The sequence below is a fragment of the Odocoileus virginianus genome, chromosome 26 (genome assembly GCF_023699985.2).
Source record: "Odocoileus virginianus isolate 20LAN1187 ecotype Illinois chromosome 26, Ovbor_1.2, whole genome shotgun sequence".
In the NCBI taxonomy this organism is placed as follows: Eukaryota; Metazoa; Chordata; class Mammalia; order Artiodactyla; family Cervidae; genus Odocoileus; species Odocoileus virginianus.
The window spans coordinates 36,772,213-36,796,059 of NC_069699.1; the positions used below are offsets into that span (position 1 = coordinate 36,772,213).

At 39.2% G+C, this 23,847-nt stretch overlaps 2 long non-coding RNA genes across 4 annotated transcripts in view; one reads left to right on the plus strand and one right to left on the minus strand.

Moving 5' to 3' along the window:
• The window catches only part of LOC110150399 (uncharacterized), an 86,203-nt gene extending 84,003 nt beyond the window's left edge, over positions 1 to 2,200 (plus strand). The window contains exon 5 of one of the 2 annotated variants that reach the window (XR_011483716.1): positions 1,401 to 2,200. This is a non-coding gene — a long non-coding RNA (uncharacterized lncRNA). The remainder of the gene's footprint in view (positions 1 to 1,400) is intronic. The other variant, XR_011483715.1, reaches the window with a different exon arrangement.
• The window catches only part of LOC139031249 (uncharacterized), a 251,906-nt gene that overhangs the window by 176,030 nt on the left and 52,029 nt on the right, over positions 1 to 23,847 (minus strand). The gene's annotated exons all lie outside the window — the stretch shown is intronic.

Sequence of the window (23,847 nt, forward strand, 5' to 3'; positions counted from 1 at the left end):
CTTTTGAGTATGATTTTAGTTAGGGATCCAAAATCATATTTTTCTATTATGGATAACTGTTTTTTTTTTTTTTTTTCCAGTTCAATTTATTGAATGATCTTGCCTCCTCCCCTGATCCCACATGGCTACCATATTACCTCTCATATATCAAATTTCTGTGTGTATTTCTACACTTTGTATTGTGTTTCTTTGGTCAGTTTGTCTATTCCTGAGCCAGTATACATGATTACTATGACTTTATAATTAATCTCATTATCTTGTGTAACAATCCCCACTCTTTTTTCTTCTTATTACAAATTAGTAAATTGTCTGTTTTTAGACAAATTAACAGATACAGGAAATTCCAGAGAAATTAAAACATTTGTAATTTCCTTAGTCAAGTCTAACAGCATTTAAATCGGGTATATATATTTTCTATGCTATACAAATACACACTTGTATGAAAACACACATACATGTACATAAAAACACACACATTTATACTTTAACAAATTTAAAGTCAATATTGATTGCTTCCTATATTTAAGGCTTTATGTCTAAGGCTTTGTTGTTGGTGAAGATGAGAGAGAATATTTAGGAAATATGATAAGGTTTAAGATACTAATAAAGAATGTTAGGAGGAAATTTGTTTTCAATTTGGCAGCTAATATGATTCCTCTATGGTACCTTGGTTAAGGAAAGCATTTATTTTGAATCCCTAAGCATTACTACTGCGTTAAACTAAGAAAATAAATCTCTCTCCATCCCTAAAGTAATACACTTATCCTCTAGCAAACTACTATTTACTTGTTTAATAAAACAAGAAGACATAGTGTATTACATTTTTAAAGAATTATATCTTGGCATTACAATTAGATTTGGGGTTGAGCCCTCAGTTTGCCCCTTATTACCACTTTGACCTTAAACAAGTCACAGAACTTCTTATAGCCTCAGTTTCTTCATCTTTAAAATGCTGATTATATCTACCTTGCAAAGTTGCCAGGAATATTAATGTATTTTTTAAAAGCTTCATAAAATGCTTGCCAATATTCACTTTTAAAATTTTAATTAGTTTTTATTTTATTATAAAGGTAATAGGAGCTTCTTAGAAAGTTTTTGAATAGTAGAGAATGATAATAATAATGAATAATAGTACAGAATAATAATACAGTGAAAAGTAAAAGTTCCTTCCCTCCAAATATATATTCTTCCCCCTAAGTCAGTTGCACTCTCTTGAAGAAACAAGATTAAATTTTCATTACACACAATTATTCAGAACATCCTAAAACTTTCCATGACAAGCAGAAATCGTGAAGATTTTATATAAACATCTTATACAGGTAAGCTAAAAATGTTCAGAACATTTCATTTCTTTAGGATAGCTTTCATTTTAAAGTTTTTCTGTTTTTTTCTTTTTTTAGAAAAAAGCTTAATAAATGGAACTATTCAAATTAAGAAGAGGAGGCCGTTATCAAAAAGTCTACAAACATAAATGCTGGAGAGGGTATGGAGAAAAGGGAGCCCTCCTACACTGGTGGTAGGAATGTAAATCAGTAAAGCCACTGTGGAGAACAGTATAGAGGTTCTCTAAAAAACTAAAAACTACTGTATGATTCAGCAATCCCACTCCTGGGCATATATCTGGAGAAAACCATAATCTGAAAAGATATGTGCACCCCAATGTTCATTTTAGCACTATTTTTACAGTAGCCAAGACATGGAAGCTTAAATGTCCATCAGTGGAGGAATTGATAAGAAATTGATAAAGAAAATGTGTTATATATACACAATGGAATATTACTCAACCATAAAAAATGAAAGTCATTTGCAGCAACACAGTTGGACCTAGAGATGATCATACTAAGTGGAGTAAGTTAGAGAAAGACAAATGTCATATGATATCACTTATATGTGGAATCTAATTGAAAAAATGACACAAATGAATTTTTACTTAAAAAACAGAAACAGACTTACAAATGAACACACACTACTATATATAAGATAGATAACCACCAAGGATGTACTGTAAAGCACAGGGAATTCTACTCAATATTGTGTGATAACCCATATGAGAAAAAAAAATCTGAAAAAGAACAAATACATGTATATGTATAACTGAATCACTTGGCTGTACACCTGAAATTAACACAACATTGTAAATCAACTCTAATAAAATTTAAAAAAAAAAGAAGATTTTGTTGTTGTTTTTTTGGTCTCTAAGTCATGTCTGACAAGAAGATCAGAGGCTATTTAATAACTAACAGTAAATACTTGGTTATGGGCATTTATTTAAAAAAAAACTGTTATATTGGTAATGCATTCTTATAGCAATATCAACTGTTAGGTATATAAAGTAAAAAAACGAAATTCTCTTTTTGCACTGTCCCAATCACACTCCCCAGAAATGACCTCTGGGAAGAGTTTTGATGTCTTGACTTTCATATTCTTTACCTACCAGACTTGGAAATGTCTCAGTTTAATTGCAAGGCTTTACTGCTTTCATGACACTGTTAATTTTGTTTTGCTTTGCTTGGTGCTACACTGATTCCTTCATTCCTTTAATTAAGCATATACTAAGGACAAGAGTGGGCTTCTATGGTGGCTCAGATGGTAAACAATCTGCCTGCAATGTGGAAGACCCGAGTTTGATTCCCGGGTAGGAAAGATCCCCAGGAGAAGAGAATGGCAACCCATTCCAGTATTCTTGCCTGGAGAATTCCATGAACATAGGAGCCTGGTGAGCTACAGTGCATGGGGTCACAAAGAGTCGGATACAACTGAGCAACTAACACACACACACAAGGACTAAGGTGTGTACTCTGGGCCAGATGCTGAGCTGTAGATTCTTGAAGTATCAGTTCCAGTGCCCTCATCCATTACTGATGATAATACTGTTTCACAAGGGCTTCGGTACAGTTAGTGCAGGATGCTGTGGGACTGACCACAAGGGAGACACATCAGACCCAAGTGATCTGGGAAGGCTTCCTGGAGGAATTGACCTCTAAGGTGAGAACTGAAAGCTGAGTAGGCATTAGGCTTGTGCAGTGGCCAGATCTGTGGCATGATAGTACATTAGAGATGATGAGAAGCTGAAGTGAAGAGCAGAGCAGCACAGGAGCAAGGGCTGAGGATGTTGGAAAGAGGTGGATAAAGGCATTGCAAGATATGCTAAGACACGTGCACACGGTGGGCAGATGGGCCGCCTAAAAGTACAGCAAGTAGAGGAGTGCCATCCTCATGTTTGTATTTTAGAAACCGCCATATGGCTACAACTAGGAGGAAGAACTGGAGAAAGGCAAGCCAGGAGGCAGGAGCCATAGGAGGTGATTACATTAATAACAATCCAAGTGAGAAACAATGGTGGACTTGATTAAGGAAGTCACATTACAGGAGGAAGAAGGAGAGAGATTCATGAGAAGAGGAGGTCTTTCTGCAAGGATAATTGATACCTGGAATAGACTACAAAAAGTAAAGCCATTTAATACAGGGGTCAATTTTTCAAGTAAATAGCAAGGGCAAAAGACTAGGAGTCCCAGAAGAAGAAGACAAAAAGAAAGGCCATGAAAAGATACTCGAGGAGATAATAACTGAAAACTTCCCTAAAATGGGGAAGGAAATAGCCACCCAAGTCCAAGAAACCCAGAGAGTCCCAAACAGGATAAACCCAAGGCGAAACACCCCAAGACACATATTAATCAAATTAACAAAGATCAAACACAAAGAACAAATATTAAAAGCAGCAAGGGAAAAACAACAAATAACACACAAACGGATTCCCATAAGGATAACAGCTGATCTATCAATAGAAACCCTTCAGGCCAGAAGGGAATAGCAGGACATACTTAGAGTAATGAAAGAGAATAACCTACAACCTAGATTACTCTACCCAGCAAGGATCTCATTCAGATATGAAGGAGAACTCAAAAGCTTTACAGACAAGCAAAAGCTGAGAGAATTCAGCACCACCAAACCAGCTCTTCAACAAATGCTAAAGGATCTTCTCTAGACAGGAAACACAGAAAGGTTGTATAAACGTGAACCCCAAACAACAAAGTAAATGGCAACGGGACCATACCTATCAATAATTACCTTAAATGTAAATGGGTTGAATGCCCCAACCAAAAGACAAAGACTGGCTGAATGGATACAAAAACAAGACCCCTATATATGCTGTCTACAGGAGACCCACCTCAAAACAAGGGACACATACAGACTAAAAGTGAAGGGCTGGAAAAAAATATTTCACGCAAACGGAGACCAAAAGAAAGCAGGAGTCGCAATACTCATATCAGATAAAATAGACTTTCAAATAAAGGCTGTGAAAAGAGACAAAGAAGGACACTACATAATGATCAAAGGATCAATCCAAGGAGAAGATGTAACAATTATAACTATATATGCACCCAACATAGGAGCACTGCAATATGTAAGGCAACTGCTAACGAGTATGAAAGAGGAAATTAATAGTAACACAATAATAGTGGGAGACTTTAATACCCCACTCACACCTATGGATAGATCAACTAAACAGAAAATTAACAAGGAAATACAAACTTTAAATGACACAATGGACCAGCTAGACCTTATTGACATCTATAGGACGTTTCACCCCAAAACAATCAACTTCACCTTTTTCTCAAGTGCACATGGAACCTTCTCCAGAATAGATCACATCCTGGGCCATAAATCTAGTCTTGGTAAATTCAAAAAAATTGAAATCATTCCAGTCATCTTTTCTGACCACAGTGCAGTAAGATTAGATCTCAATTACAGGAAAAAAATTACTAAAAATTCAAACATATGGAGGCTAAACAACACGCTTCTGAATAACCAACAAATCATAGAAGAAATCAAAAAAGAAATCAAAGTATGCATAGAAATGAATGAAAATGAAAACACAACAACCCAAAACCTATGGGACACTGTAAAAGCAGTGCTAAGGGGAAGATTCATAGCATTACAGGCCTACCTCAAGAAACAAGGAAAAAGTGAAATAAATAACCTAACTCTACACAAAAAGCAACTAGAGAAGGAAGAAATGAAGAACCCCAGGGTTAGTAGAAGGAAAGAAATCTTAAAAATTAGGGCAGAAATAAATGCAAAAGAAACTAAAGAGACCATAGCAAAAATCAACAAAGCTAAAAGCTGGTTTTTTGAAAAAATAAACAAAATTGACAAACCATTAGCAAGACTCATTAAGAAACAAAGGGAGAAGAACCAAATTAACAAGATTAGAAACAAAAATGGAGAGATCACAACAGACAACACTGAAATACAAAGAATCATAAGAGACTACTACCAGCAGCTCTATGCCAATAAAATGGACAACTTGGAAGAAATGGACAAGTTCTTAGAGAAGTATAACTTTCCAAAACTGAACCAGGAAGAAATAGAAGATCTTAACAGACCCATCACAAGCAAGGAAATAAAAACTGTAATCAGAAATCTTCCAGCAAACAAAAGCCAAGGACCAGATGGCTTCACAGCTGAATTCTACCAAAAATTTAGAGAAGAGCTAACACCTATCTTACTCAAACTCTTCCAGAAAATTGCAGAAGAAGGTAAACTTCCAAACTCATTCTATGAGGCCACCATCACCCTAATTCCAAAACCAGACAAAGATGCCACAAAAAAAGAAAACTACAGGCCAATATCACTGATGAACATAGATGCAAAAATCCTTAACAAAATTCTAGCAAATAGAATCCAACAACATATTAAAAAAATCATACACCATGACCAAGTGGGCTTTATCCCAGGAATGCAAGGATTCTTTAATATCCGCAAATCAATGTGATACACCACATTAACAAATTGAAAGATAAAAACCATATGATTATCTCAATAGATGCAGAAAAAGCCTTTGACAAAATTCAACATCCATTTATGATTAAAACTCTCCAGAAAGCAGGAATGGAAGGAAAAAAGCTATATATGACAAACCCACAGCAAGCATCACCCTCAATGGTGAAAAATTGAAAGCATTTCCCCTAAAATCAGGAACAAGACAAGGGTGCCCACTCTTACCACTACTATTCAACATAGTTTTGGAAGTTTTGGCCACAGCAATCAGAGCAGAAAAAGAAGTAAAAGGAATCCAAATAGGAAAAGAAGAAGTGAAACTCTCTCTGTTTGCAGATGACATGATCCTCTACATAGAAAACCCTAAAGACTCTACCAAAAAATTACTAGAGCTAATCAACGAGTATAGTAAAGTTGCAGGATATAAAATTAACACACAGAAATCCCTTGCATTCCTATACACTAACAATGAGAAAACAAAAAGAGAAATTAAGGAAACAATACCATTCACCATTGCAACAAAAAGAATAAAATACTTAGGAGTATATCTACCTAAAGAAACAAAAGACCTATACATAGAAAACAAAAGACCTATACATAGAAAACTATAAAACACTGATGAAAGAAATCAAAGAGGACACAAACAGATGGAGAAATATACCGTGTTCATGGATTGGAAGAATCAATATTGTCAAAATGGCTATACTACCCAAAGCAATCTATAGATTCAATGCAATCCCTATCAAGCTACCAATGGTATTCTTCACAGAACTAGAACAAATAATTTCACAATTTGTATGGAGATACAAAAAACCTCGAATAGCCAAAGTAATCTTGAGAAAGAAGAATGGAACTGGAGGAATCAGCCTGCCTGACTTCAGGCTCTACTACAAAGCCACAGTCATCAAGACAGTATGGTACTGGCACAAAGACAGAAATATAGATCAATGGAACAGAATAGAAAGCCCAGAGATAAATCCACGAACCTATTATGGTCACCTTATCTTCGACAAAGGAGGCAAGGATATACAATGGAAAAAAGACAACCTCTTTAACAAGTGGTGCTGGGAAAACTGGTCAACCACCTGTAAAAGAATGAAACTAGAACACTTTCTAACACCATACACAAAAATAAACTCAAAATGGATTAAAGGTCTAAATGCAAGACCAGAAACTATAATACTCCTAGAGGAGAACATAGGCAAAACACTCTCCGACATAAATCACAGCAGGATCCTCTATGACCCACCTCCCAGAATATCAGAAACAAAAGTAAAAATAAACAAATGGGACCTAATGAAACTTAAAAGCTTTTGCACAACAAAGGAAACTACAAGCAAGGTGAAAAGACAGCCCTCAGATTGGGAGAAAATAATAGCAAACGAAGCAACAGACAAAGGATTAATCTCAAAAATATACAAGCAACTCCTGCAGCTCAACTCCAGAAAAATAAATGATCCAATCAAAAAATGGGCCAAAGAACTAAACAAACATTTCTCCAAAGAAGACATACAGATGGCTAACAAACACATGAAAAGATGCTCAACATCACTCATTATCAGAGAAATGCAAATCAAAACCACAATGAGGTACCATTACACGCCAGTCAGGATGGCTGCTATCCAAAAGTCTACAAGCAATAAATGCTGGAGAGGGTGTGGAGAAAAGGGAACCCTCTTACACTGTTGGTGGGAATGCAAACTAGTACAGCCGCTATGGAAAACAGTGTGGAGATTCCTTAAAAAACTGGAAATAGAACTGCCATATGACCCAGCAATCCCACTTCTGGGCATACACACTGAGGAAACCAGATCTGAAAGAGACACATGCACCCCAATGTTCATCGCAGCACTGTTTATAATAGCCAGGACATGGAAGCAACCTAGATGCCCATCAGCAGACGAATGGATGAGGAAGCTGTGATACATATACACCATGGAATATTACTCAGCCATTAAAAAGAATTCATTTGAATCAGTTCTAATGAGATGGATGAAACTGGAGCCCATTATAAAGAGTGAAGTAAGCCAGAAAGATAAAGACCGTTGCAGTATACTAACACATAAATATGGAATTTGAAAAGATGGTAATGATAACCCTATATGCAAAACAGAAAAAGAGACTCAGATGTACAGAACAGACTTTTGGACTCTGTGGGAGAAGGCGAGGGTGGGATGTTTCAAGAGAACAGCATCGAAACATGTATATTATCTAGGGTGAAACAGATCACCAGCCCAGGTTGGATGCATGAGACAAGTGCTCGGACCTGGTGCACTGGGAAGACCCAGAGGGATCGGGTAGAGAGGGAGGTGGGAGGGGGAATCGGGATAGGGAATATATGTAAACCCATGGCTAATTAATGTCAATGTATGACAAAAACCACTACAATATAAAAAAATAAATAAAATAAAAAGGAAAAAAAAAGATTTGATTCAAATTCTAACTTGAAAAAAATTAAAGTTTTTTTTTTTCTACTTAAATCATTTAACAATCCCTATTTTAGGACTTCCCTGGTGGTCCAGTGCTAAGACTCCATGCTCCCAGTGTAGGAGCCCAGGTTTGTTCCCTGGTTTAGAAACTAGATCCCACATGCCGCAACTTAGACCTGGCACAGCCCAATAAATAAATAAATATTTTTTAAAAGCCCACTTTAATATGATAAATAATTTTAAAGTTTATAATCACAAGTATGAACTAATGTTTAGGGTGAATAAATCAGGAGTTTAGAGGGCATAATTTTCAACACAAATTTTATAACAGTTCAATGACATCTTTCACTTCACGTTTAAGTTTTGCAATAAGTTCGTAATGGAGATCATCTGGTGTACATATTTGGGTTTGTCAGTTTCCCCAATGGTATCATTTTCTGCTGTTCAATTATTTTCTTTTTGAAGTGCTATTGTGTCATCCCCTTTATTTCCGCCCCCCCGCCCCGCCCCCCGCCAGACGGTAACTAGTTTAAGTAGGCTGATTTGTCATTTGCCAAAAGCTTTGCCTGTACTTGGAGTGCTTCTCCCAGATCACTTGATTGACTTTATGAAACTGTATCCCTTAAAAGAGTTTGAGATTGTCTTCATAGTTGATTTGCTTTGAATTTATAGTGTAACATGGATATTTGTAATTTACAGGGCACATTTTAGTCAGAGGTATTGTTATAAATGATAAATTTATTAGTAAATATTTTTGTGTTACAATGACTTTTGCTTTTCTCTGCAACATGTTGCCTGTGGGGACTTGTGTAATGGTTACTTAGATAATGAGAAAATCCTATAATTATCTGTCACCTGCTCACCAGGATCATACCCAACAGGGAAACATGGAACAAAGCTCTCCTTAGCAAGAAGAAAATGGGTAAAGTCTTCATCTTCCAGGACTAAATCCTTTGTGTACATCAAAGATGCAAGGAGAACATAAAACACCTTCTTCAAATTTCTCTCCTATCCTTGCTCAGCGGAAGGTATTTTCTCGGCAGAGCTCACATCAAAGACAACAAGATTTGCTGGAAGGATCTCTTGTCACTCTCTGGAAAGAAGCCCATGTCTCGTTACCAATAAGAGAGCATCGTCTTATCCACTGATGTTTTCTGAATGAAAAAAAAAAAATCACCTTTTCTACCTTCTTCACAGGAACAGTGTTTCCTCCACCTACTCCTCAGTCCCCATAGCCATCTCCAACCGCAGTGTTCAAGGAGATCCTTAATTATGTTATTGTCTTTGTCCTCAGAAGATTTGATTTCCTGGGTTCTGTGCATTGATCCTGAGTTTCCACCAGCGTTAAAATCTTTTGATTGATGATGCATTAATTGTTTAACTACTGATTCTTTCTCTTCCTCCTTTTGTTCCAGTATTTCATAAACATATGTATTGAGTACCACTGTGTGCCAGGTACCATGCTGGGTGCTGGGGCTCCAATGCAGATAGCATCTCAGTATGACAGAAAGCATTGTAGGGGAATGACCAGATCCAGTTTCAGTTGATTGGGACTACTTCCCTGAGGCTAAATCTTTATTCCAGTGCTGTAAGGCATGACTTGCAAATAAGCACTAGTTTTCACAGAAAAGCCTAAGGAATGCTAGCCCTCACCAGACATTTTATTCCACCTTTGTCCTCTGATTTCTCATTCAGTGTCCTTTGTTTGGTAGAGATCCTTGTAAGCAACAGTTATTCCCACAAGCTCAGAGTGGAGTCACAGAAGTGACTCTGCAACCAGGTCCTGTGAGCGTGGTTCCTGCAGCTTGGGAGGCACACAGTGTCTAGTCTATGCTTGGGGAAAGGTCAGGGGATTTTATACCACACCACAACACTCCTACCAAAAGCAGTCCTCAATACCCAGATCTTTGACACCCTCTCCTCTGCTCACTGTTTCTGTCTCTCCATCCATTTCCTATCTAGGCCACGGGTGCACCAGCCCAACCTTCTCTGCTCCTGAATCTCCTTCCTCCCACACATACGCATCTATTTCTTCAGGAGATCAATTCACCTCTGACCTGGATGCTCCAATCTTACATCCCCACACCCAACACTTAACATGATCTTCAAGGAGGTTTACACACACACACACAAACCAATGCACTGTAGACAATGACCTTGTGGACAGCCAACAAAAGATGCTGCAGTTTGCAACCTTGGCCCTCATGTTTCCTCTGCATTCACTAACTTGTTCACATGCTCATTCACTGTTACTATGTGGTGGTATCCACTCCTCTAAAAGTAGAGCCTGAAACAAAGGCTTGGGTGCAGGGAGCTTGTTTGGAAGGTGATCTTGGGGCGCAGGAGTGGAGGAATGGAGAGAGTGAGCCACGGATGGACAAAAAGCCAGAAAAGGTACATTATTGAGCTGGTTATTGCTGTGGCCTCTGAGGCTTAGTCTCTAGGGGACTCTGAAGCCCTGCATAGAACGCCCCTCAGATTTGTCCTTCTGAAGGATGGGACATTTATCCACCAACTTGCAGCATCCTCTGTTTGAGGACTGCCCTTCAGGGCGGTCACATCCTTCCCTGCTAAGCGAGCTCGTGCTCAGGAAGCCACCAGCAGGCTTGGAGCTGTCCACCACAGTCGCAGCTGAAGTCAGAGAAGCACTGAGAGCATTCAGCCTGGGGCTCCAGCCAGTGCAGCTACAAGCAGCATTTATCACAGCTGTACTGAAATCATCCCTTCTTGCCTGCTTTCTCCCATAGACTACTGAATTCTACAAGGAAAGATCCTTCATCTCCGTCTCCACAGTGCTTAGCACAGTGCCAGACTCATGGGAGACCTTCAGGTCTCATTTGCTGAATCAAGGAAGGAACTAGTGAAAGAACAACAGACTGAATCTAGAAGCCTGAATTCTAGTCTCCGCTGGATCACTAATTTCTGTGTGACCTTGACTATATCAAAACCTCACATACAGCCATTTGTTTCCTTATGAACTTACAAATTCATATTTTTTAAAAATCTTAAATCCAAGCGTTATTTTAAAAGGAGAAAATTCCCCATCAGTGACTGATTTTAGAACAAAGTGTTGTCTACAACTTGATGGCTCTCTCTAATTCTAGGCTTCCATCCCTCCAAGGTGTAAAGATGAACACTGTTGAAGCAGTAAGGATGTGTTACAAAGTTAGTTACCCGAAAAGTATTTCGTTTCCTGCATGATACGGGGCTTGGAAAACCTTCACTAACACTCTTATGTGAAGAGCGATAGAATGCTAATTTCCCACAGATTCATTATCACCATGAAATGAAATTTTGGAACACATCAGAGGTAAATATAATGTGCAAATGTAGAATTCAACAATTTGAGTTTACACTGCCTCGTGTTTTTACACCTCTGTCAACAAGACCCTCATTAAAGACTTTTCCCCATTATTCTACTTGAAAAGAAGACTGGAGAATATTATAATATTCAGGATGGAGAGATGTTCTTTCCAGTTAACTCTTTATGAAGGGAACTCCTCTGTGTATATATTTCTAGTTTTTTTTCTTTTATCAGATCACAGATATTGTGCTTGATACTGTACTAGGTCTTGGGGATACAATCTTGAAAAAAACTCCTAGTCAGTCCCTCATCTAGTGGGGCTTATAGTCTAGCAGGGAAGGACTATATTAATTATTTAAAATAAGTATTAAATTAACATTAAAAATAAAACACTTTTGCGAAGGATATATAATTTTATCAGAGCAAACTACAATGGGAACCATATGGTCTGAGAGGTTAAAAAAGTTTCCCACTCCAAGTGAGATTTGAGTAGAAAGCTGAAGAATGAGTAAGTAAATGAAAGAAGGGATAGACTCTGCAAAGGCCCAGAGGCAAGAATAACATGTTGCCTTGGAAGAACTGAAAGATGGCCAGGGGAACTGGCTAGCCCAGAAGGAGCAGGAGGAGGGGGAAGAGGAGTAGGGAATGAGGAGGCTGAGAGGTAAGTACAGGCCAGCTAGGCAGACCTTTTGGGCAGGCTAAGCATTCTGGTCTAAGAGAAATGGGAAGTCAATGTTTGCTTTCAGCAGGATCTGCTGATATGATCAGATGTGCACATTTTTTTAACAGGGCCTTTTCTCAACATTCTTTTATGTTTTTTATAATGATATGAGAAGTCAAAGAAAAACATTTGGTTTTGCTTCAGTTATGCTGATAATTGCAGACACACACCACACACACACACACACACACACACACACACAATTCTTCCAAAAGATGTCAGTCCAGTTTGTCCCAGTATAATCTCTACCTCTCATTCTCATTTAGGTAGCATTTACTTTGTACTTGTAGGTGCAGACTGCACTTACCCGATAACTAAATTCCATGCTGCAGTGTCACAGGGAATAAATGACAGTCCTATCCCCACGTATTAAATGTGCAAGTGACACTGCCTTTCACTGCCAAGAAGTGTGAGAACAACAGCAACGGCATCAACGAGATGGGTTCAAAATGAATGGTCTGGTGCTATCTGCAGGGCCTCCCTAAATGACGTCTGTAACATCCATTACCTTCCCCAAATTTCTTAGCATATCCAAAAATGGATTAAGTTGCTTTGACAGGCTTTATTTTTTATGAACCTCTTTGGCTATTACTTACTATGTTATTTTCCTCAAGGTGCTCATGGACTGATTTATGGTTTCATTTAAGGTTTTGACTGGTAGTTTGGATACGTTAACTAGCCCACCTTTTCCTGGATCTGCTGTTGGCTGCTTTATCTTCAACACTAAATCAGCCTGCTTAAATTTCCCCAGTACGTAAGTCTCCACGACAAACACTAGTCCTGGACGTATGTCCTGCCTTAGCCAGTTTGTTGAATGTGTTCAAATGAATCTCATCCAGCTCTGCTGATTTATAAATATTTAAATTGTATAAATATTCTTTTACCTGCCTCTTATTAATTCCATTTCTTGATACTCCCAGAGACTCATTAATATTTATCTTGCCGAGCTCCTACTTCATTCTTTGTGTTAAAGGCAGAGGCAAGAGAGTAGTTCCATATTCACTATTCTTTGCATCTTTCATACTATGTTCTCAACCCTGGTTTCACAAAAGTAGCCTTTTATTTTTTTCTTGGGCATAACATCCTATTTTATATTTAGAAGGCTTTGCCATAATTCTTGCTTCTTTTGCTTCTCTAAGTCATCTCCTTTCAGCCATCTCCTGGAGTTATATCTTCTTCATATTGTGTATTCTTTTCCCCAAACTCTACACAACTGGATTTTTTCTTTTCTTTCCCCAAAAGGAAACATTTATTCTTTAAACCATGTATAACAGAATATGCCTGTTGGTTATATAATAGCACCCACCAGCCACTTGTGTGTTCTTTTTCCAGAGGATGTACTTGAATGCCCACACCCATGTTTTTCCTTTCAATAGAACAACACAAGTAGTTATCATTTAGTTCCTGAAAGATGGTTGGATGCATTCCATTAATTTCAAAGCATGTCCAGAAAATTGATCTGAAAGCAAACAGCCAAGTGAATATGAAACCAAGACAAGGGGTTTCCAATTACAAGTAAAAAAATAATAATGCAAAGGGGAAGAGCCCAGGGATATACCTCATTAGAAACATGCTGGGAATTTGAATGTGTTTTCAAAAGGGTACATACTGTTTACTACAAAAAAAGTGCACGCATTGTACCATTACACTTACGTGTTTCAAGAATAGGCTAAACTGAACTGTGGAGACAGAAGTCAGAGTAGTGGTTACCCCTGAGGATGAGTAATGATTGGAAAGGTCCTGAAGATCCTGGATGTGTTCTATAGGATGAAGATCCTGGGTGTTGGGTATATGGAAGTGTATGTATGTATTCTGGAAACGTTGATCAAGCTGTACCCTTGTGATGAGTGCACTTAAAAAACGGGCCCAAGCAAAACGAAACAATTACGGTGTTTACAAAGTCAGTTACCAAAATCTTTAATAAACACTTGCAGTGGCTATGGACTATATCTGAGACTATCTGATATATTACTATTTTTAAGATTTTGTATACTTGTTATTGGATAAGCTTTTCTGCTCAGTAGGCTGGTCGAATGAGAATGACTATGGTTTCTGTTTCCTGATTGCCTGCAGTAGGACAGGCATTGTATGTACAGTTTGTCCTCTCAGTGTAGGGAAGGTGATATTATTCCTATTTTCCAGATGAGGAGATGGAACTAGAAAGATCTTAAGTAGTTGCCAGAGAACACATAGCGAAAGAGAAGCAATTAGAGATTCAAATTCAGGTTTCTAAAACTCCAAAGCCTATGTAGTTTCTCCCACTCTATATGGCAACCAGGTAGATAATTATGAGTTAGTATTCTTGCTAGTCTTTTTTATCACAGGCAAGGTATTCTGCTTTGTGTAGAGATTTTTTTTTTGTTGTGTTTTCTTGTTAGGTCTTCATTGCAATGTACAGGCTCTTTGTTGCATCTTGTAGGTTTCCCTAGCTGTGGTGAGCAGGCTTTGTTGCCCTGAGGCATGTGGGATCTTAATTCCTTGACCAGGAATCAAACTCAAGTTCCCTGCACCGGAAGGCGGATTCTTTACCACTGGACCACCAGGGTCCCTGTGTCAGCCTTAAATATTCCTGTCTTTTGCCTTAGAAAATATGTGAATGTAGATACACTGAAATGAGTTATAAATGCTAGCTGATGCTAGCACACTTCCTAAAGCCTGTAGTCCGCACCATGTGGGCTTTGGTAGTTGTGGCTTGTAGGCTCTAGAGTGCAGGCTCAGTAGTTGTGGCGCCCCGGCTTAGATCCCTGAAGCACGCAGAACCTTCCTGGACCAGGGTTGAACCCATGTCTCCTGTATTAGCAGGCGGATTCTTAACCAGTGGGCCACCAGGGAAGTTCCCAAAGCATCACTTTAAATTAGCACAGGAAGTCTGTGAGATTCCAGGTATTTCTCTTTCCCATTTTACAGATGAAGATGTGAAGATTCAGGTTGAAAGATCTGATAGCTAATAAATTTCAAACTCTGGTAGCCTGACTTCAGAGCCTATACCTTTTACCAGTCTATTATATTGCATATTAATGATTTTTGAAAAATGTAACTGAAAGAAGAAATAGACTGGTCATTTTTTTTCAATCTAAAAACAATTTACAAGAACAGACATGAATAAAAGAAGCATTTGTCAGATTTACATCCATTATTAAGATGAATTTGAGAAATGATATTGATTTATTGGATCTTTTCTTCTGTTTAGAAAGCTTATGAGCTCATAAGTTTAGTGATTGCGTGGGACTAGGCATTTTTGCAAGAAGTTATGCAATTGATGTCAGTCACTTGACATGAGTGGTTGAAGGCTTTGCCAGTCCTCTGTCTATGGACTCCTCATCTAAGAAAACAAGTCCAAGATATCTATTCCTCTCTCTTGACTTTAATGACTATATGACTATTTCTGGTGCTTCCATAAGAAGTCTTAGATTATCTCACTTTAGTTCTGTTATTTTTAAGGTGTTTTCTTCTGTGTAATAAAATCTATTTATATATTTAGGATCTAATGTAGTCTCTATGGAGACTCATCTTATGTGGATGCTTTTGGTCTCCACAAATCTTTTGTATGATTTCTTATACTTTCAGATCATCATATTCTACTGTTACCCAATTACCAGATCTTGGTTGTTGTTGTTTTTTTGTCATTTCTCTCCCTACAGATTTGAAGCTTTTCACCATCAAGGACTTCCCACCCTTACCTTTTGTTTCTAAGAGAAAATCTGTAAGTGTAGTACAACAATCAACTTTATACTATTCACCTAGATTCATCAGTTGTTAGCACCTTGCCACATTTGCTTACTTTGTTTTTCTGTAATACATCTTTCTGTAAATGTGTGTGCATGTGTGTATGCGTAAGGTATATATGTATATATACATAATTTTTCTGAACCATTTGAGAATTGGCTGCAGACATTGTAACAAATCCTTCAAGAGTGATATTCTGAGAACAAGGAAATTTTCCTCCATAATGGAAAATATGCCATGACTATATATTTGGGACATTTAACCTTAATTTAAGACCATCTAGCATTTTGTGCATATGCAGATTTGTCCAGTTGTCCCAGTCATATCCTTTCTGGGTCATAACCCTGACCCCCCACCTTTTTTTTTTTTTCCAATCCGGGATTTAACTGAAGATCCCACATTATATTTAGTTATCATGTCTCTTTGGTTTCCTTTTAATCTAGAACAAACCCTTAGACTTTTTAGTGTTTGACGAATAAAGATGCTTGTTTTAAACACCTTCACCTTTACATTCAGCATTGCTAATTTGTTTACTGAATTATTCCCCTGGAGCCCTGCAAAAGTGAAATATTAAAATAATTGTTATGCACTCTGAAAAAGATGGAAATAATGTCAAAATACACCTAGAATTTCCTGCATTGGCAGGCAGATTCTTTACTACTGCACCACCTGGAAAGCCCATGCACCTAGATTTTCAATGATTCTCCATTGTTCATCCAATAAACATGGTGGTTAGACTGAAAGATACAAAGAAGAGAAAGCTTCTATCTCAGCTTTTAAGATGCTCAGCTTCTAATCACAGACTGGTCTAAAATCCTTTTTTAGTTAGAGATATTTTCATGTTTTTTTTTTTTAAATCAGCCTGGGTTTTAGAAAAGGAAGCAAAGTTCCAACCAAGCCCTTTACTGCTGAAGTCAGCTGAGTTATTGGAAGCCAACACCAACACAAATGGCATGCTGAAGAAGAAAACAAATTTAAATGCAAAGTGTGACTAATAATGAAATACTATTCTTACGGAAGTTACTATTGTGACCATTTCTATCACCATCATACACAATTTCCTTTGTTAGCAGGATGAGCCTTCTGAGAAAGCAACACAGGCTTCCTCACAAAGCAAGGAAATTAGCAATTGTTCAATGAGTACAAGGACAAGTTGTGTGAGAAGCTGCTGTAACGACATGATGAGGCTGTCCATGTGGCTTAATTTCAGTCACACTGAATCTGACTTGATGTCATGTTTTAAAATGAGTCAATATTGTAGGGGTTTTGAAGAAAAGATGTAAATACGAATTGTATGGACTGATTTCTTGTCTGAATGTGAGTTTGCCAGTAAGAGAACTTCCAATTTACTCTCCTCATTTCTCCATCAAACAAGAGCATTCTATGAAGCAGAACTTAAATGCTGTTTCTGGAAATCTACTTTCACTACACCAAGAATTTGATAAGCTATTAGGTTTCATGTTGCCATTAAGCAAATCAATATTGAGTCTATCATCCATTAACAAATTAGTAGGAAATCTGAGCATTTCTTCTTCGAACACTGAAGGCAATGTCAGCCACAAGCATTGTTGGAGATGCGTCATTTTATTGGCTGAAATAGAAAGTCACTTTTCTGATAAAGAATTTTTCTATTCTTTCTTATTGTTTTGATGAAAATACAATAGCTAGTATTTATTGAGAGCATTGGGTTATATTGTATGAGTGACACTTTTATGTTCATTCTTTAATTTAGTCCCCATAGCAAACCTATGAAATAGGATTTTACATTATTATCTTCAGTTACAGCCTCAGCCTGAAAAAGGTTAAATAAAAATTTGTTAAGTGCTGGAGCTGGGATCTAACCCCTGCACTGTCTGGGTTGGAACCTAGTACAGATTCTGATTCGTGGATGCAGGAGGGAGCCCTGAGTTCTACATATCTAATCATCCCCTAGAGATGCCAATGCTGATGATCCAGGGACCACAGTTTGAGAAGGAATTGTCTAAGCCACCACACAGTGGTTCCTATGCTTGAGTATTGTGTGGACTCTGTTTAGAAAATAAAGGTGGAAATCTTGGGATGCTGCCTACAGAAACACCACAGATAAACTGGAATCTAATTCTATTAAACTGTCTTTCATCTAGGAAACGTCATAGCAATTTAGACTATAATTTAGGTGAAAATATAAAATACTTGTGTAACATGTGAACTGCAATGTAAAGTCTATGAACTCTTGGGGTGCCTATGAAACCCAAATTGAGAAAAATTGCACTACATGTTTCATGGCAGTTCGTCAGTCAATAATCCACATTTATGAAGTAACTCTTCTCCCAGTTTCCTCGGTTGCTGCTACATTAGCACTACAAAGGTTATTATTTAGAAAATCTTCCATAGATCATTATTCTTTCCAAGCAGCTATATTGGATTACTTGCAAAACCAATTTATATAATCTTCATTTTACATGTTTCCTCTCATCAGTATATAAATAGGTCCCACTACAGGTAGGACTAGAAGGCAAGCCTTTCTATTTCTGGTATTGTATTTAGAATGTCTTTTTCACACTCCCAAACTAAGAAAAAAGTTCTTCCTTCACCGATTTGATAGGGTAGAGACCACGGCAGACTTTAAATACGGGATGCAGCTTTATTGCTGATAGGCAGGTAGGTACACTTACTTACTCACTTACTTCATTGATAGTTTAAACTTAAGTAACTGATTCATTCATAGAGAGTGTTTACTTGAGGAAAAGAGCTAGGGGTGGAGGTGGGGGTGGGGGAGAGAAGAGGAGGGGCCCCTGAGCCGATGCAGTGGTATCTGCCCATCAATTTTTTCATTCATGCCCTCTGAAAGCAGTGTAGTGTTTTGACTAAAAGACTTCTTCTCATGTCACACGGAAGTAGACTTGAATCTTGACTTTGGCACTGATAAACTGTGCGGCCTTGGGCAAGTCACACTGCCTCACTGACCAATTTGAAAAGAAGGGACCTCCCCCACCCCGAGTCTCTCTGAATCTCTTGCCACCTGCTGCTGGTGGGTTTTCTCTCCCACTACACATTCCCTCCACTCCGCCACCCAGCACAGAACTAATTATGAACAGCTGTGAGGTCTAAACACTTTTGGCTCCCTTGCCCGATCAGGACAACTCTGAGGTGTCCTATACCAACACGTTAGTGTACATCACAATCCCAGGAGGGCTTGGTAAAATCCAACATGCTAGTCCTACCTCAGGGTTTCTCATTTAGCAACCACGGGTGCAGACCTGAGAATCTGCACTTCTAACAAATTCCTGGGCAATGTTTATGCTGCTGGTCTGGGGACCACACTTTGAGAATCACTGACATACATTATCTCCAGAGCTGCTCTGAGGGGTGAACCACCTCCTTGAGTGGAGACTTTGCTTATATGACAATCTTCTTCCCTCTTCTTCCCTTCCCTATTCTGCTTTCTCATTTCTCTCTCCATGCCTACTAGTCATGGAACACTTTAACACTTTCACAGAAATTCTCAGTTTGGGAACCCAAATTAAAATAAGGGTTCCTCTTCCCTTGTTGTTTAGTTGCTCAGTTGCATCCAACTGAGTTGACTCAGTTTGTGACCCCATGGACTGTATCCTGGCAGGCTCCTCTGTCCATGGGATTTCCAAGGAAAGAATACTGGACTGGGTTGCCATTTCCTTTGCTTTCACACAAAGTCTTAGTTTGGGAACCCAAACTAAGATAAGGGCTCCTTTCATAGAGGTGTTAGCTCTTGTTGTTTTTGTTGTTGTTTAGTCGCTAACTTTGTGACCCCGTGGACTGCAGCACACCAGGCTCCTCTGTCCTCCACTATCTCCCAGCGTCCGCTCAAATTCATGTCCATTGAGTCAGTCATATCATCTAACCAAATTATTCTCTGCCACCCCTTTCTCCTCTTGCCTTTGACCTTTCCCAGCATCAGAGTCTTTCCATAGGGTCTTTCACATAGGATATGTCATAAAGCAGTATGTGATTTGTACTTTTCAAAAAATATTTTATTTTTATAAATAAATAATATTGCAGTTTTTATATTTTAATATAAAATGTTATAGTTTTCACTTTAAACTACCTCCTTCCTGCAGATGTGATATGTCTTCCCAGGGGAGCTACCCCAAGCCCACACTCCAGCCCCTCTTGGAAATCTCTAAAGCTGAGTGGTCTGGCTCATAGGAGGAAGAACGCCCCCTTGGTTGCTGCAGTGTGTGTCTGGATAGAGAAAAGTATTCCTTTAGACCAAAGGGAGTTTACCTGGAGGCAGGGAGATAAGGTGTATAGTGGTTGCCTTCTCACCAGCATTTTATGGGAAACTGGGGAGTCAGGGGACATGGCATGTTTGGCCTGTGTCAATCTTTGTAGTTTGCAAAGTACGTTACACTGAACCTGGGGTCATCTCTGAACATCAGCATTTATTTATTTGTTGATTACTGCATACTAAAGCAAAGGCATCTTCTGTAGTAACTAAAACCAGGAACTCTGGAATTAGACTGCCTGGATCATAATCCTGTCTTTGAGTGAAGTCCTCAGTCATGTCCGACTCTTTGCGACCATGTGGACTGTAGCCTACCAGGCTCCTCGGTCCATGGGATTCTCCAGGCAAGGATACTGGAGTGGGTTGCCATTTCCTTCTCCAGGGATCTTGCCGACCCAGGGATCGAACCCAGATCTACTATCTGCTTATTTGGGACTGTTGGTGAGTTAAGTCTCCATTTCCTGGTCTTCAAAGTGGAGATAAAACTAATCCTCTCCTTTGTAAAGTGGTAACATAAGAGGGTTTTGTTTTTTTTGTTTTTCACCTTACTGATCATGTAAAGAGATGAGTACATTCCCTGGCAAGAGTATGAATTCAGCAACATTATCATTATTATTATTTTTGTTATTTTCACCATTACTAGCACTAATTGTTGTTGTTGTTGTTTAGTCGCTCAGTCATGTCCAACTCTTTGAGACCCCATGGACTGTAGCCTGCCAGGCTCCTCTGTCCATGGGATTTTCCAGGCAAGAATATTGAAGTGGGTTCCATTTCCTTCTCCAGGGAATCTTCCCAACCCAAGAATCAAATCTGTGTCTCTTGCATTGGCAGGTGGATTCTTTACCACTGAGAGGCCTGGGAAGGCCTCATTATTAGCATTAGGTGTCAATCATCAGGCAGTGGAATGGCTGCAATGCTGAAGCATAAATTCCAGCACCAAAATGAAGGTCTAAATCCTTGGGCGTTGATGTACAACTAGAGTAGTCAGGCAAGAAGGGGCTGAAGAAACTGCTGGATCTGGCCTCCTGTGGGGTACCCTGCCCTGAGCCCTGTGAGACTGAAGCCGGGCCCCCGGCAGACTTGTCCCACAGCAGAGCTGACGATGGCGTCCCCACGCCCCAGCACAGTTCTGCGTGGCTGCTCTTCCTGCTAAGTGACATTCATCAGCTTGTCAGGCTTCGCCCAGCGAGAAGTGCATCAGCAGCAGAGGACTTTACACATGCTTGCAATTTGTGTACCAAGTGACTATGGCACTCGTGACTTGCCACCTATAATCTCACATGTGGAAAATGATTGCATTTCATGATTTTCTTAAATCGTTGCTTAAGCTTTCTCATCCTGCCATAGTTGGTCCAATTTCAGCCTCAGTCATTACCAGAACACTTTTTCCCCCCATGTTCCCTCCCACCACCCTGTTCCAAGGGTGCTGTGCAAAGGTCTCCCATGGTCTTAAAGAGAGCATGGGGTACCATTCTATTATGCTGCAGGACCTTCTCAGGCTAAGGCACCAGAGTTGTGGCAGAGGTGGAACCTGGGCACCTAGCTTCCAGCCTGCTTAAGCATCCCAGAGTAGGACTCTCTGAGATCTTAGTGCTCCCAGAATGCTGTCATGGTTAGGCTTTATATCCCAACCAAACGAAGGATCCCCAACATTTGTCCTCTTCCCCATCATCTCTGACAAATGCTTCCCTCTCTCCTCCAACTCCAGAAAACCCGCAATAATCATTTCAGTGACTTTGGGTTTCCACAAAAGACAGGAATTGTTGCTGCCTTCAGATCTCCCCTGAGACAAGAAAGCCCAAAGTTTGGTTCTCTGCTTGAAATGAGAATCATAAAGACATAGGAAGAATCTACAGAAGTGAATACTATCCCCAAACCAGTCTTTAGTTTTCCACTGGATTGGGTAGCTTCATTCATTTGGTTGATTTATTGAGAGCCCCCTGTATGCCAGGCAATGCCTCGGGCATTGGGGGCAGAGGAGCGAGCCAGACACAGACCCTGCCTTCATGAGCCATCTAGAAGCTGTGGCAGGATGCCCTGGTCTATGTCCAAATTCCACAGGTGCTGGAGACCAGAGCCAGCACCACCACCAACCTGGCCATATTATTATTTAATGTTGATGATACTCATGGTTGATTTTATTTCCTTGGGTGCCACTTGTGGAGGCAAATCTTGGGAAGACAACCACTTGGAGAGTCACAACAGGATGTTCTCAGTGCTTTATTGACCTGAAGTTTCTGGCAGAGATATGCCATTTTTGAAAGCAGACACTGACTGATTTCCATCACCTCTTGGCGGGAGTCCAGCTTTACTTAGGGTTTTCTTGGAGAAACTAGAAGACTGAGGCCAATTATTAACCACATTTTCTTTCTTACCCAGAGTCCTCTGAAACACTTATTATTGGTACTGAACTATGACTGAATGATTTTTTTTTCCCCTTAACAGTTTCATCCAGGAGAGTTTTGTTTCTCCAACAAGAGTCTGAGCTTCTTGAGAGCATAAATGCATTATTTCCTTGATCCACTCTTCCACGAACACTTAAGGAGTAGAATAATTTGCATTTGTGTGCAAGTTAGACTTTGGGTGATTGCTTTTCATCTTTTGAACCCTCCCATGTACAGTATTTCATGTTATACATGTTACATTTAGCTCCCTTGATCAATATTACCTATTTGGGCTGTTTACACTTAAATTGCCTTTCTGTGCCCGAATGATGATTTCATTTTACTTTCCAGCAACCATTCAAGGAAATATATGAGGGAGTGACAACACAATCGGCATGCAGTAGATGGCCTGGCTGGGTTTCTTAAGTGGGAAAGCAGAAGAGAGAGGGAAAGGGAACAGAGCAGCAATACTTCTCAGCTTGTCATTTCCTATTTATTTGTAGTCCAAATAGCACACAGTTTATTTATAGTTCACCATCGATACCTACTTGAAAATTAATGAAGGAAAACAGAGATGCAATTGAGTACAGAATATAAGAACATGGGCTTATGCTATTCTGTGGACCTGACTGTGACTCACTCTTCTGCCCCTTCCTTGTTGGGTGAGCATGGGCTGGTATCTTTCCCTCCCTCGTTCTTAATTTTCTCATCTGTGAAACGAATATATAGTACTATCTACTTCAGAGAGTTGTTAGAAAGATGAAATGAGGTAATGCACAGAAGGTGCTGAGTGTACTGAATTCAGTTCAGTTCAGTCGCTCAGTCGTGTCTGACTCTTTGCAACCCCATGGACTGCAGCACACCAGGCTTCCCTGCCTATTACCAACTCCCAAAGCTTGCTCAAACTCATGTCCATTGAGGCAGTGATGCTGTCCAACCATCTCATCCTCTGTCATCCCCTTCTCTTCCCGCTTTCAATCTTTCCCAGCATCAGAGTCTTTTCCAAGGAGTTGGTTCTTCGCATCAGGTGGCCAAAGTATTGGAGTTTCAGCTTCAGCATCAGTTCTGACAATGAATATTCAGGACTGATTTCCTCTAGGATTGATTGGTTGGATCTCCTTGCAGTCCAAGGGACTCTCAAGAGTCTTCTCCAACACCACAGTTCAAAAGCATCAATTCTTCGGTGCTCAGCTTTCTTTATAGTCCAACTCTCATATCCATACATGACTCCTGGAAAAACCATAGCTTTGTATAGATGG